Here is a 16,776-nt window from a genome sequence, read left to right on the forward strand (position 1 = left end):
GCTGAGTCTAAAACTCAGATCTCTGATTTGGTCATCTCCATCGTGCAGGTTATACAGCCAGACTGGTCTCTAATCTCAATTCCTGACTCATTAACCACATTACCAGGAGTAAGCCATTTAATCTCTATGTGTTTCAGTTTCCTCATCTGTAAAATGAGGATAATAATAGTTCCCCCCTGTGAGCATTAAATGAATTAATTCTTGCAACAACATCTAGAACTTAAGAGTAAGGTGATTTATTTTTCAAATAGTTTGCAGGTTTAAGAAAGAGATAAATCTGAATTTGATCTCTGTCCTGCTACTTATTACCTATGTGAACTTGGGCAGATAACAGGAGACTTTGGAGCCTATTGCCTCGTTGCTGGCAAGGGAATAATAAACGTCACTTCACATGGATGAAATCTTGCTTAAATGAAGCAACATCATAAATTGTTTAGTAAGTGCAAGCACAGTATAAGCATGTTATAAATGGGCGCTATCATTATCTAACACACATAAGCAACATTTCTCCAGCTGGAGACCTCGCCTACAACTGCAGGACCTCTAATCTCATGCGAAGTCAGCCTTCAAAGGTTTCTTGAAATTCCCCAGAATTCTCAGCGACTCAATCCCATGGCATCTACCACAGAGATTATTTGGTGAAGGAAGTAGCTCAGCTACAGACTCGTTAGGGGTTCAAGGAATCATCTTAGTGGTTATTCAGTGTGGGTCAAACCCATCAATGACCATAAGACTCCAAAGAAGGAAGGAAGCCTCTGACCATCACTAAAGGGAACGTTAACTGTAACACTAACATACAAGGCGCTGTAACGTAGCTGGAAGCCTACGAAGTTCCAAGTTCTCTTCTAAGGTCATAAAAGCTCTAGAATAAAGACCGTATTATCACTCTCATGAAATGAAGTGTGGAGTGGTTAAGCTGCTGTGGTATAGAAACGAGGCAAAGACGCATACGTCTAGAATGTAGGAGACTCTTTCTGGAGTTTTTTACAACTACTATGCCCTTGTTTAATGCCGATGGAAAGCTACAACCACTCAGTCCACCGGGACTACTAAGGTTTGTGCCATCCCACCAGGTAAAGAACCATGACCAGCTGCGATACCTGCTGAGGGTAGAGGAGCAATGGAATAGGAGGTGAAAGCAGGTACTGATAAACGCCAGCTATGGCCATGTGACCAGTTGCAAAAACAAGGACTACAGTGATTATGTAGTTTTGTATATGTTTGTATACATGCATTTAGCATATATCTTTGTTTTCTTCCCTCTCTTATTCCCTTATCACAAGGTTGTACTAACTTTATTTCATAGTACTTAAGTTACAGGATATCAAGGAAAAGAGTGACTATCACCCAAGGACTCACATCCTCTCCTGGGGAAAGGGTGAGTTTGTTTTAGGTTATATGCAGGACAATTGTTTTAAGTTAGGGAAAAGTATGACCATGTTACTGTCTTTATTTGGTGATTAAGTATGGTTTAAGGAAATGCATGTGTGTGATAAGGAGCAAACGGTGATGGTTAAGTTCATTTGTCAATTTGTCTAGGTAATGGTGTCCAATTGTTTGGTCAAGCAATCATGGACCAGATTGTTACTGTGGGAGTATTTCGTAGATGAATTTGGATGTATGCTCAGCTAATTGCATCAGTGACTGATAGTGTCTACAATCGACAAAGGAATTGCTCTCAGCAACAAGGCGCATCTCCCCATCCAGTCAGCTGGAGATCTTAAACCCAGAACAGAGGAGTTCAGAAGACAGAAAGAATTATTTCTATTTCTACTTTAGCCAGATGGCTTCTCCTGGGGAATTCGACTTCATCTTCACTGGAGTTTGTGACTCATGTTCTACCCTATGGAAGCTGGACTTGCTCATTCCCATAGACATGTGAGTCAGTTCCTATAATACATCTTTATATAGAGAGATATTTGTGTGATGTTATGTTTTACATCTAGTTTTCTGTTGGTTCTGGTTTTCTGGAGAACCCTTACGAGTACAGATGCTTTCCCTAGTAGCAGTGCTGGAGTTTGGACCTGGAAAACCCAATCTCAGAACCTACAAACAGTCATTAACTTCCATTCCTGTACTTCAGCGAAAGCTTGCCTTCTCAAATTCTTTATGAGAACTATATCTCTGTGTGAATACTGTGAGGCTGAGGAAAATTAGATTCCAAATGCTGTGTTTTGGTGAGGTGATTTATTCTTAGGTGTCAGAATCTTAAACCACTGGTATCCTTTATCTTTGCAGTGTCTGATATTCCAGAACATTTAAAAAAGAAACATAAGTCAAAAATATCAAAGACAGGACTTTCAGATTTCATGGCACCCATCTTCCACAGAATCCATAAATAACCAGAGGTAAACCTGAGAAGCCCTAGGAAACTCAGAAAGATACGTCTTTTAAAATGACAGAGAAGGAATGAGTAATGACAAGATGTCTCTGTGGGACAATATCACAGCTGTCAAACACAACACACAGACTGTCAGAAGGAAGCTTCTCTGCAGCTGACAATTCCCTGAGCGGGGCCACAGAATTCAACACAACTCTCCAAAGTATTAATTTTTATATTTAATTTTAGAATAAATGAGCTACTAAAAAAGATAGGGAGGAATTCACCCATCAGCTGGGCCATGGAAACTTCCTTCAGATCATCTGTCTGCTGCTCCAGGTGGGACAGCAAATGAACAAGGAAGAAAAACCTAGAGATTTGAAGGCAGGGCACTTGATATGTTTCCCCAAAGAAAGTTAAAGTCAAATCGCTGAAGTCAGCAGGGAGCCTTTTCAATTCTATTTCAATGAGGAAACATTTTCCCTTTGGCAAATAAGTCACATTGGGCAATTCAAAAGTTGTGAGCTAAACAACAACAAAAAAAGCTGCATTTTAATTTCACAGAAAAATTTCATATCAATCTATAACTGGGGGTACTAGCAATCTGCATTTTTTATGGGAAATGGAGAATGAAAAATGTTGAGAGTAAGGACTTTCTAACTCCAAGGGTGTAAAATAAGCTTAGCTGAATGACCAAGGAGACGTTGCATAATATTCAGTACATCAGTCAAAGATTCATTACTAATGTGCTGATGAACTCTTCTACGCTGTGTGCTAGGAATTAGGAGGTATACAAGAAGTCTTTCCTCAGTCCATAACCTCAGGAAACTAGAGCCTAGTTGCAAGATGGAAAGAGTTGCATGCACTCTTCAAGCATTCACTCTGTGCCAGGAAAGACCCCAGATATGAAGGGATATAAAGGGGCCAAAGCAGCTTCTACCTTTGAGGAATGCAGAGTTGATTTGCAGGAAAATCTCTATAAATGCTGATGCTTTAGTTTTGTAACAAGCGTTAATACAGAGGTAACTGCAAAAATAGTTACCATTCATTGAGTCCCTCCCAGTTTCCATAGGAGCCCTGCCACGTTCACAACATCATACTATCATCATTGCGAAAACAGAGTAGCTGGGATTCAAGGAGATTATATGCCTAGCCTAATCATACAGGGAGAGCAGGAATTACAACCCGGACTAGTCTAGTTCCCAAAAGTTCAAGATTTCCTTTACTGCTTGCAGAGTCACTTACAACAGCAGCTGAGGAGAGGAAATAACTAACTCTATTGGGGAAATATCCGAGAAGGTTTCACAGAAAAAGTGGTACAAGGAAAAACTAATAGCAAAATAAAGTAGAGAGAAATTTTAATAATGTATTCATTTCCATTTACGTTGGGAATGATGGTTCCTTTTAAACTTTAAATAAAAAATAAATGAATTATTGTTGCAGTATTTCATCTCAGCTGACAATTTTTATTAGGAAATCATGCAAGGGTGCTGCTACATCTATCTAAATGGACAGTGGAAACTTGATTTCATTGCTGTCTCCCTGCTCATATACCACTAGATGGTGGTATCTGCACATTCATTCGAAGGCACCATTAACCAGAAGTTCAATCTGAGGCATGATTCTCTGTTCACCATTTCAATATTTTGCTTTGCAAAAAGTACTTTAAAAAAAAATATGTATATATAAATATACTGCCATACTATTATTATTAGCAACAGTAAGTGGGTCACAGAGGGATGGATGTTAAAGATTATGTAATGTCTTCGCTACAAACTGGATGCCTTTCAGAGCTCACTTCATGACTTAAAAAGTTTTGCACACATTCCCCTTAAAAACAGCATAAACATCAAGATTTTACTTCTCTCTGTGAAGATCACTGCTTTTATGCTCAAAAGAATACATTATATTTGTGCTTGCTTAAAAAAAAAAAAGAAATCATGGGTGAAGCAGAATCACGTTATGGGAACCTTATGTTATTCCTTCTATTTAAGTAAATATGGCTTCTAAGACAATCTGCCCGAATTCTGATTTTCAACAGTTACTGGTGAAAATGAACATCAAATTCAGTTTGCTTCAGTTTAAAGTAAATTGATTTGAATGTGAGCCCAGAACTGAAATTCGGTTTCTTCACATTTTCAGTCTCTACACCCGTTTCAGACACTAGGAGAAGCATGGAAATGCTATTTTGGTTATGAAACTGCCATGAAAAGTCAGCTCAGCATGTCATTTAACGGAAAGTGCTCCAGGCAAAGCCATTATGTGCTGGGCAAATGAAAGGAGCCTGGGAAGAAACTGCATACAGCCTGTACGTGTATTAGAGAGGATGAGAGGCTGGAGCAAAAAAATGCAAAGAATCCAAAGGGAGCCCCATGCTCATTTCATGGTAAATAATATCAGATTGTTGATCCACAATTTCCTAAAAAAAAAAAATGTGTACAATCCTTTTAAAACATCATCAAAACTATTTATGGGTTAAAAACCTATTTGATCAATACTGGAAATACTTACAAGTAATACCTTAAGACATTCTATACACATACTTTATCCTAATTTCAGAGTTCACAGAGTATACTTTAATTTCATATATACAAGAAGATTTAGGAAAGGAGTTTATCAAAACCACACATTGTGATAACTGTATGTCCCATTGCTCAACATGAAATTTTTTAAAAACCTAATTTCCAGGACAAGTTTTATATTATCCTTCCATTTGAATATGAAATAGAAAAGATATTAAGAGAAAAACATATTTTAACCACCAGAAGAGGGCTCTATCCTCAAACTTTAATAATCCCATGCTCCATGATTAAGTCTTTTTATCCTGAATGATGCTTCAACATAATCCAGTCTTACTGTTACATAACAATCTAAAAAGGGCCCTAACCCTACCTTTAAAAAAGACAATTACGGGTTTCCAGGATGTCGTCATTTATATCCTGGAAATTTACATTTACATTCTAGAGCTGGCCGTTATTTACCTAAATTAACAAAACAACAGAAAGGAAAACGATGTCATTTTGTACCTTCATAGTCATCATAGCTTATAATGTAAACACTTTGTTCTTCCATGCATTCAACTGAAATACGTGATTTATTTGGTTGCATGCTCACAAAAATCTCTACTCTGCAATGTGCCGTTGGATGAGAACTGCTATTTTTCCGGCTTAACTGGAAAATAAGTCATTCAAGGGACAGATGGAAGAGGAAGAGGCAGCAAAAGGTTACAAAGGGTTTTAAGTACTTCTTGTAACTTCTGCTCATTCCAGAAAACAAGACAAGAACAATAATTTATTCAGACAAAAGTGATGGTTCTAAATGTTGGGATTCCCTCTGCTGAATGTCACGACGGCGTCTGTCACATGGGGTGTTTCAGGGTCACCCCAAATTGGCTGCAGGTAGCCGGGCTCCATTGTTGACTAGTTGAGTGACATCTGGAAGCTTATGTAACAAACCTAATCTTTCTTTTCATCAACTGGAGAAAGCAAGGAACAATGGCCCTGGGTTTGTAGGTATTCTTTATTCCAACATCCTCTCTGTTTTTTTCTTTTTTTTTTCAAGCACTTATTTTCTGATATATATATATATATATATATATATTTTTGCCACTTACTTGTTTATCTATTTTGTTTTGCTCCCTCAATAGACTGTAATCCCCACAAGCACACAGATAATGCTTATCTTGTCCTCTAACTTATTCCCATCATCTGGAGCATGGTGGTCCCTCAAAACATGTTAACGAAGGAATCGGTGAGGAGATGTGAAGATTTAGCAGGATATTACACCCAGGGACTTACCCCAGAGCTTGGCATTTGGTGGACCCTGAGATTTCCTATATATATATATATTTTTTTTTGCATGGGCAGGTAACGGGAATCGAACCCAGGTCCCTCTCCAGCATAGCAGGGAAGAATTCTGCCACTGAGCCACCGTCATAACTGCCTGATATCCTATAACATTTTGCTTCCATTATATTAATTTTTATACTTACCTTCTGCTAATTGGCCAATCTTATAGATTCTTAACTTTGGGCTAGTGGCATAGGATGACCTTTATAAATGAACTTAAGTCGGAAAGTATTGAATTAAAGAAAACGATGAAGTAAATGATAGTATAGAGGTGTCTGCAGAAATGACCATGGTAGTGAAAGGGGTCATCGATAGCTGAGGTTTGGGAAATCCACTGGATGGAAAGCAAGCATGTCTGGAGGTCAGAACCAAGAACAGTAAGTGAAGTTTGGGGGAGTCAGGAAAGTTGTTTGTTTTATAGCTGGACCTTTCAGATTTTCCACCCAGGGAAAATTGTGGCTGAGGAAGGCTGTGCCCAAAAGTTCAATGGTCATTCTAAGTTCATGGAGAACAATGACTTATAAAATTATCCACTGGGCTGCTTTCTGTGACACTGAGAAGCTTCCACAGTTTCTGGTTTCTTTGTAAACATCAAACCTGGAAAACCAGACTTTACAGGCATAGGGCATTATTCTAAATGCTAAGAGTCTATGAGGGCAATTTGGAAAGAATCCTTTGGCTCAGAGTCAACAGGTGAAGGAAGGAATGCTACTACCTTAAGTGTTCAGGGATGGAAATGTTTCCTTCTGAGAAGCAAAGTGAAGTGAGGAAGCAAAGTGGAGATAACAACGTGTAATCCCAGTTTTTGCTGTACTTTTAAAGGTAACATAGCATTAAATGGGTTGCTGAAAAAAAAACTACACCAAATATAAATGGAAATTTGTAAATCCAATCTATGTAAAGTAATGCAAATTCTTTTGCAGGAAGTGTTACGGAAGTTTTCCACTGATGTTCCAGTTTCTTTTAAAAGACAAAGTTATTCAATAATAGAAAATAAAATAAAATTTATACCTTATAATTCACAAGGCAAGAGTGAGGAGAATAAAACACGTTACCTGAATTCTTCCCTCAAGTGAAAATACTCAATTTCATTTAATCATCCAAAATCTCCCCCTACAAAGTCACCCAGTTTTAGGACCAATCTTAAGGGGAAAAAAGATACATGAAAATATTCAGGATGAGAAGAGAGCATTGATTGCATCACATAAGAGTATACTTATGTCCATAGCCATAACATATTAAAAGTGAATGATTCACTTTTCAATCAATTGTTTTGTGTCATGAAAATATATACTTTGTCTCTCCTGCCACATTGGATTATCCCCCTTTGCCTGGTTCTCAGAGTGAAGATTTCCCAAGGACCTACTCTTGTCCATGACATAAAAATGATACTAATATAGAAACTCAGACTTCAGACATGAAAAAATCTTAAAACAGATGAGTTACTTAGGATTTATCAAAGTAAGTAAAAATTCCATATCAGCTTAAATATACTCCTCACTTGAGCTGGAGGAGGTTGTTTTGGAGGCCATTTATATACGGACATCTTACATATTTTTTGTTGCTTTCTGCCTCAATTCCCCTTAAAAATAGAATAGTTAAAAAAAGATGCAAGCACGGGCTGGTCATGGTGGCTCAGCAGGCGGAGTTCTCATTTATCATACCATTTGAGACCTGGATTCAATTTCCGGAGCCTGCCCATGTTAAAAAAAAAAAAAAGATGCAAGCATATATTGTTCACTCATTAATAAACACTATAATGAAAAAAAATTCTATAATGGCAACATGTCATAAATTTAAAATATTTTAAATTAAGATTTATTCTTTAATCCTATTTCTCAGGATGGGGTTGGTTATATCTCCTGGAACACATTCCTTGCCACTTTTCCTCTCTCTCAATTACCTCATAACACAGTTCTCCGGAGCCTTCCAAATTATTTCCTCAAACTATCTTTCTTCACTCCCTGTATGTCCACGACCTCTCCATCTCTTTCAGCTCCTCAGGCGTTAAATGGACACAACCCCTCCCATTCAGGACAGGGCTACTCCATACTGGTCCTTCTCTGCCTAGCCTCTTATTTAGTATCACAATATTTCAAACCCTCTTGAACAGAAACACATTACTCATGTAGAAATTGAGGGAAAGCAGTGGGAAATAAACCAGGTAAATTATGTACCTGAGGAATGCACTTTTCAAGATAATGAGCTATTTTTTTAAAAGCATCCCTCTTCTATTTTGTAAAAGGAAACAATCACTGCTAAGCAGTCAACTATATATGCGTGCACTACTCATATTTAAAATAACACATCCATATGTGATTTGATGACAATGAATAGATATTGTTGATTGGAAATTTTATTTTTTATGCCTGAATAGTAAGCATGTAGAGTGTGAATAAGAGACTGGAGTATTTATCAATGATTTACTTCTGTAGTTTTCAAGTGGCAAGATTATGTATACCAGAAAAGTACATAGTTTGTCATCCTTCTGACTTTGGGACCTATGAGAGCTGTTATAAAATTTTAGAAGTACTGAGAAAAAGCTTATATCAATAATCAATACCCATCATGCTTTCTGTAGATGTTAATTCTTTTGATATTGCACATATTCTGAGCAAGATATACGATTTTTATTTTGCATGAATGTATTGTTGGGTTTTCTATCATCACTACAGAGGCTGCTCAGTCTTCCTATCTTCTCAAGCTTCCTTTGATCTAAATTGCCCAAAACTATAGTACTGCCCTGTCTTCACCTGCTTTCATTCCTCATGTTCATGAAAATGTTTTTTCAACATTTTACTTAGTTCGTGTTTCTTTACAATATTTGTTCAGTGCTTTTACACTTTCTATGTTTTAGTTTCAGTTCTCCCTAGAGTTTTCAGTGTTTGAATACTTACAACTTCCATTTTCTTCATTTTTTAGCTCATGGTTTTAATTTAATTTACTTTTTATTGAGTTACTGTCTTATGACTTATGTATCCTAGACATACTGAATTTCACCTGACCTTCAAATATGATACCAAGAGAAATATACAATATTAAAAAAAAAGTGTATGTATTGATTTCTTATTCTTAGAAAATGAACCATAAATCTGAAGAAACTAGTTAAAAAGTAATTGGTTCAGTAGGGCAATTGCTACTTTGACATGATAAATTCCCAGATGGGCTTCCTGTGTGCATACCTAATATCATCACAATATATGTGTACGAGGCCAAAAGAGAAAAACAAATAGACAGGATGATAGGAAAGGCAAGGTTTTCTGAAGTTAATGGAATGTCATAGTATCACCGAATGCTTAGAATGGGCATGAAATAAAGAAGGAGGGAAAAAAGTTACCCTGTTTCAAAATAATTAGTTAAGCAGATTAAACACTGCTAAATATATTTGATTTATAGTAAATAAGCCTTTGAATAATTTTCACCCATACCTAATAATATTCTGTCCCAAACTTTGCCAATGCTACAAAAAAATTCAATGAGTTGACTGCATACTTAGTTTTGATAGTGACAGATGAACACCCTTGCTGCAGAACTTTATGCAGGGTGGGAGATGCTATTATCATATTCCCCCACCTAGAATAGGTCCTAAATTTTATTTCCTTTCCTCCGTTCCTGTATCACTTCAAAACAAGAGTTCACAGATACCATTGATCAGAAGTTACCTCAGGAAGACAGGACTACAGAATTTTTGGCCTCTGAGGATTTCTCCTGTGTTCTTGCCAGCTAGGCAGTGCATTTGAAAAGATGCTTTGCATTTGTTATCCAGTATTTCTAATTGTTTTGTGGTGGAATGTTTACTGTGGAATATAGTCCACCAAGCACTTTTCTCCACTCATTTTGGACAAAAATTTCCCTTAGATGTTATCTTTACACAGTGCACAAATTTTTGACAGCTAAGCTTCTGGAAAGGTCCTGAACTTCTTCCAGCTTCCTGCCAAGAAACAAGTTCCTTTCCCTAAAAGTGTTTATTCTACCAGCTCATTAATAAAATTGAGTCATCAATAGCAAAATTATTTGAATCAGGGTAGTTACTACATTAATTCCAGACTACCAGGAATTTAGGGTATGCTATGAACACCATAGCTGGCAGTCTTCATTGTGGCTTTTATTGTTCAACTTAAATCCTGAAATATAAAGAAGACTTGAGACAATATAGTTTCTTTCATATTTACCTTCAATTTATTATTAGCCTTGGTTTAATAATGTTGAGCAAAAGGGCGTTAACCACCATTTTCTTTCCTTTTCCTTTTCTGGACAATGCAGGGACCACAAAAATGAACTGGAACAGATTCGTTCACATCGTAAAATTGTCATCATTCTTTCAAAAAGAAAAGAAAACAGTGACTCTCAAAGCAAAATATCTTCAAATGAAATTGAATTTTACAATCAAAAGAAGTAAATGATGAACCCCCACCCTCCAAAAAACATTCAGCAAAAGGTGCTGCAATAACAGGATACTCACATCGAAAAAGAATGAAATGTGACCCCCCCCCATCACACAGCCTACAAAAAAAAGGAAAAAGAAGTAAATGAATTATTTGCCTTGAGACAACAACCTACTCTTAAACCATCTGCATCGTTTGTGTTTGATGGTTTTTGCTTTCATCACTGTTCACATCAGGACCTGAAAAGAAATGCATAAGCTGAAAATAAAATTGGGCCTAGAGGAGTTGAAGGAAATATTCAATACTACTTACTTTAATATAGAACTCCTCATACAGACTCTTTCCCCCAATAAATTACAGATATAACAGAATACAATACACTGGGAAATGTAACATGCAAGATTGTGATGGAGGAACATAAACTCTCCCTAATGCCTTGGGTAAGGCAAGCAAGATAGAGCTTCTAAAAGTGATTCTAGTAATTACACGTGCCAACACTTCTTACGAGAAATCTCTCCTGTTTTATTTAGTAAAAGCTGGGGCAAACACTCTCATTGCATTTGTACTCTAGTACTTTACCAGAAACATCTTTGGGCATAACTTCTTATTGATTTCTAACAAGAAACCCAGTTAGATGTGACATCCGTTATACAGTTGGGGAAGGGGAGGTTCAGAGAATTTTAAGTATTTTCCTCAGATGGTTTAATTAGTAAGTGGAAGAAGCTGTATCACTACAGGTTTTCACAGTTTCATGCCCAAGGCACTTTTACCATTACATCAGCAATAAAAATAATCTTTTTTAAAAATTTATTTACAAGAAAATAAATATCAGTAGTCAAGAAGGAAAAAAGGAACCTTCTAGAACAGCTAAGTAAATGTGCAATAGCAGGTAAAAGCATTGGTCATGTGGGACCATTGACCACCTAAATTTCCCAAGAAGAGGTGGTGTTTATTTCCCACCTGGGTAAGAGGGGGCAGGGACAGGACCTTAAATGAGTAGTTGTGGAAATTATCTAGTGGGCTGGTTTAGGGGCCAACACAAAAGTAGGTTGGACCTAAGTGGTAAAGAACACCTCAGCATTGGAAGAGGGGGACATTATTCCTCACATTTGCCCAGACCACTTCTTGGAAAGCAGAACTGATGGGTACCTGAAGGATTTTAGCAGCTGCAGGACTCCGCATAGACACCAGGCTGGAAGGCAGAGCCCTCTTAGAAATGGCGGATTTGAGGAGACACCATTCTCGAGCAGTATAATGGCAGGAGTCGTCAATACAAACATAGGAGGACACGGATACAGATCAGAAGCAGGATCCAGGACATTTTAAAAAGTTACATAAGGATCGTTTATAGGTAGCTAGAGGAAAGGCAAGAAGGGTCAGGGGTCCTCAAGATTTCCTGGGATAGAGAACATTGATGAAATTGGGAATTAATATAACTCTAATAAGGCCTAAGGACATCTGTCTGTCTTACAAACTAAAACTACAGTATTTGTCCACTAGGCCATAAATGCTGAAATCCATGATTCTCTATAATAATAAATGCATATTTTAATTTTTAGTGTTTTAATGTATGACTAGCTTTTATTAGTTTAGGGTATTTAATATAGCTTTACATATTTTATCTGATTTATTCATCCTGAAGATCTTAAGCAGTCAGTAACATTATCTGTTTTATAAAGGGTAAGTAACGGGCCTAGGTGTCAGTGAACGTCTGTTCTACTATCCCCTTAAAGCCACCTATCAGTTTAATTTAGGGACACCTTTTATGGTGGCTTTTTTTTCCCCCAAAATAAAATTGGTACCTGTGGAGTAATCATTATATGTAATTTTTATCCCCATATTGCAGCTAAAGTAAAAAAGAGAAGGAAAGACTAAATTATTTAAAGAAATGTACAGAAAAATAGAAACACAGCTGAGACTACAACCAGGTTTCGTGACCCCAGATCAATGTAATTATATCACAATTGCTCCTTGTTATTTTTTTTTTTTCAGTTTCCAGCAGACGACATGTCAATGAATCATCTCCGAAAATGTTTTTGAAAGGAAATGATGTTCAGTGGATGGATGGATGGATATCCTATTCATGGAAGAAAAAAAGAACCAAGAGACATGGATCTAATGAAATCTAAGAGAAGGGATACTTTACAAACTTCCCATCAATTTCTGCAGCCCCCCTTCTTCTCCTCTTCTCTCCAACATCCTGCCCCCACCAGAGTCCCAGAAAACACGCTTCTTGTTCCTAACACTCTAGGTCAGTTTTCAAATTACTGATTTTCAAATTAAGAAACAGCTTTAAAAATGAAAATTTCAATAACACGGTGCCATATTTCAAGAAAAGGGTTTTTGCTTTCTATATTGCAATTCCTAAACTTATTTTTCTGATATTCTCCCAGCTCTCTGTCTTCCCTCATATCTGATTTTATAATGCAAATAAAGGACTGATGTAAAAGAAAAAGACGCCTATTCCAGAAAACAGAGAATGTGAGTTTCAGTTCCAATGTTTACTCTTTTGTGACATTATTCAATGCAGCATTTGTAAAGCAATGAAGGATACTATCATCTATTTGGTTGCCTCGTAGAACACCTCCTTACATTACTCTGCCATTATCCAGCCTTATTTATTTTAACAATGTCTACATTTCTCCATGTCTCCTTAATCTAAACGTTCATCATTTCCTAACTGAATAAATGCAATAACCTCCTAACTAGCCTCCCTATATCCCCCGTGCATCCTGGCCAAGATGTTCTTCATGCAATATTCAAAAATCTTTGCATAATGTACTGTGATGTGATTCTCCATCCTTAAAGCGTTCCCCTCCTTAAAACCCTTCTGTGGTTTTCTTCTGCTCTTTGAACAAGAGAACACAACTTTCAAGATTCTGAGCCTCTGAAATCTTACCTCATCTCCCCCTCCTTGTCCTATAACCCTAGTTTCTACAATGCACCATACTTTCTCCAGCCTCAGATACTTTTCCTTGACCCTTTCCACCCTTCCACAGGTTTATCCTTCTCATCTCTCAGTTCTCAGCTCAAGAGATACTTTCTCAGTGAAGCTTCCAGACTTCTGTTTGATACCCTAGTAGAACCAAAGTCCTTTCTGCAGAGTACTGATTTAATTGGCAATTGCCTACTAATGAATGAATTATTTTATTAATGTCTGCCTCTCTCATCAGACTAAAAGCTCTATGAGAGCTGAGACAGTATAATAACTCTAATACTAATGTCATTGCCCTCCAGCTGACCATCAGGAATAGCTCAGTACTTAAAGTTGAGTGCATTGACTCATTTCCACATGGGAGAGAGCAACCATGTGGAACTGTACTGGGAGAAAGCAACGAGAGGAGCTTGTTATAAGGTTGGGCTTGTTTGTATTAGGTGGTTTGAGAGAAGGTTTAAGTAAAGGGTTTTGCTCTGGATTGAGTGCTGTTAGAAAATGAAAGCAATTCTAAGGCTGGTTATCTCAATAATTCTTATCTAGGAGGTAAAAAGAACAAGATGAGGTTAAAACCATTATTGACAAAGAAGCTGTGGTCACTCACGGTAGCTGGGAGGAACACATTTGTTCATTTTTGTCATTAGAGCTATGCTTTTGCTTTGTCTGTGATGAGACATGATTTTGGAGTTTTCTTTTCCTCTCACTCCATCATGACACAAATGACCTTGTGTGATGCAGGTATTCTGTGAAATTACTTATGGTCAGTGGACAAATACCTTGAGTTCACTGAGAGTGCCAGCCCAGCTCAGCCAGTAGGTGTCAGAGCTGCATTTTTGTGTTGTGTGTGTTTTTCCTTTCTAACAACTGTGTGACTTGTAGAAGTCACTCAACAAACTATTGATGAAAAGGTGAATGAATAAATTTAGCCTCTCTGAGTTTTAGCTGTCTTATGTTTTGAGGGAATACTATTTCACCTCCTTCAAAATAGGCCAGAAGATTCAATTAGATTCCCACTACTTTAAAAATTATTTCTAAAAACTTTAAACTCATCCAACTCTATAAGACAACATAGATAGATATAAAATCAGCCAAATTTTACTTTAAAAAGGAAACTAAATTATAGTTTCGTTACTTGATAATGACTTTGTGTCTCACAACAAGGCATTTGCTTTCCTAAACATATAATTTCATTATTTTCAATTCTTCTCTGCATTCTACACACAAAGAAAGTATGAACTTGAAATGTAGAAAGCTAAGAATAGCTTTAGGATTTTTACCTGACAACAGAGCCACAAATAAAATTTAATGGGGAAGGGGAAGAAAAAGACACACAAATTAAAAATCTCCCTTAACAGGTTGAATGGTAGAGATTAAAATCTCACTTTGAAGATTTTCCTGATCCTAGTCCAGTGGGCTGAGGAAGTAGAAGGGGATGCAGTCTTTGAAGTTCCACATGGCTCCTTTCTTGGTTCTCCACTTTCAAGACATTTTTCAAAAGGTTTTACCACTGGCTGTTTAGGACATTGCAAATTAGAAGCATAGAATGGGTGTCTCAATATCTGGAGGTGAGAACACAGAATCTTTTCTGCTTATATAGTTAGAAACTAAGTATTAATATTTCAGTCACTGAGGCTGGCAAAGCTGTGACAAGGGGAAGAACTCTCCAGAGACAGCTAAGGGAGAGTCTGGTCAGGTCGTGGATGCCTTGGACAATGAGAAGTGGCTTTGTTGGTGGGGGAAGTAGGGTGTGCCTGCGGGCCAGAAATGCCCAGAAGAAAAGGAGCATAAAATCAACTTTGATTTCTATTTTTGCTTTGTTTCTACTTCAGCTCTCCATGACATATATCAATACCTTTTACAACAGAAGGGTTAAAATAATAGGTCCTTTTTATTTATTTATTTATTTTTAACCCCAGTTGGTCTTTCAGTATTTAAAGACCAAGTCTGAAATGCAAGGCAATAGTGTGTAACAAGATGAAGCAAAATGGAAAGGGAGATAATTTTCAGTGGGTGTGAGGGAAAAGGATTCTATGATATTGAATTGCATTTAAGAAAGTCACTTTGATCTCCACATTTTTTCCAAGACTCTTCATTTGACCAAAGAGAGATCTCAGTTTGGTGCTCAGATATCTTGAAAAACTCCCTAACTTCCTCTGAAACTAAAAGACTGAGCTTTAGGGCTGTATGAACATAGAAGTCAACTAAAAGGTAATAATAAAATTGTAAGCACTTGTCAAGTGCTTACTGTGTGGCACATCTAGTTCTAAACACTTCACTTGTATCATTTCAATTAAATCCTCATCATTACTACATGAAAGACTATTTTTATCCCTATTTCAAATAAGGAAAGTGAAGAACGGATGAACTAATTAACTTGTGCAAGGTCACGCAGCTATGATGATATAATGAATAGTGGTGAAATAGTTAGATCTAAAATGATCTACCTGGAGCCCAAGCTGTTGTTGCTGTTTTTACCTTAGATCCTGCAAAGTTGGAATATGAACCCAAAAAGTCTGGCCCTAGCAGCTGTGCCCTTAGCCACTATATGATGAAGCCTCTCTCATTGGCTTTATTTTATTTCACTATATTCATTTTAAGTAAACTGGATTTGAATTCACAATGGTATTATAAAATGTTATTTTTAAAAGAAATGTGTCTAAGTTTTTAAAAGTGAGCTAGTTTAAAGACCAATAGTAAGTAAATAATGGGAAATGTAGTATGAGGATATGTCCAGAAATGGAAATGATAAAGAAACAATTGAAGTTGAAAAATACTGAAATCATCTAAACTCTTCATTAAACAGATGTGGTCCCTAAGGCCCTGAGAATTAAAGTAACTTGATCATAACCATACAAAAATATGTACCATAATTAAATTTCCAGAAAAGGAAACTCTATAGAGACAGAAAAAACATTAGTGGTTGCTTTGGGCTGGGGGTGGGAATGAGGATAGATATCAAACAGGAGTTTTGGGAGTTGATAGAAATGTTCTAAAACTGGACCATGGTAATGGTTTTAGAACTCCATAAATCTATTAAAATCATTGAATCGTAAATTTATAATGAATGAATTTTATGACCTCTAAATTATACCTCAATAAAGCTATTAAAGAAAAAAATGTTGGGAGATCTACAACTAAATCTGAGGTTACCCAACTGGCATACAGGATTTTTTATCCTATATTCTACATCAGTATTAAAAATAACCTTTATCTAGAAAATCTCCAAAGTATCTGCCACCACTAAGCTTTCTTCTCTATATAGGACTTTTCAAGGATGGGAAGCATGGG

General features: G+C 36.8%; 1 long non-coding RNA gene across 2 annotated transcripts; it reads left to right on the forward strand.

The window, feature by feature from the left end:
* Positions 1-843: 843 nt before the first annotated feature.
* Positions 844-13,018, forward strand: LOC143663504 (uncharacterized). Of its 2 annotated transcripts, XR_013165973.1 has the most exons (4): positions 844-1,054; positions 1,540-1,878; positions 10,432-10,993; positions 12,546-13,018. It is a non-coding gene; the product is annotated as an uncharacterized LOC143663504 (long non-coding RNA). The 2 variants fall into 2 exon arrangements; XR_013165974.1 differs by lacking the exon at positions 10,432-10,993 and having other exon boundaries at positions 845-1,054.
* The last annotated feature ends 3,758 nt before the right edge of the window (positions 13,019-16,776 follow it).

This window comes from Tamandua tetradactyla, chromosome 19 (assembly GCF_023851605.1).
Source record: "Tamandua tetradactyla isolate mTamTet1 chromosome 19, mTamTet1.pri, whole genome shotgun sequence".
Classification (NCBI taxonomy): domain Eukaryota; kingdom Metazoa; phylum Chordata; class Mammalia; order Pilosa; family Myrmecophagidae; genus Tamandua; species Tamandua tetradactyla.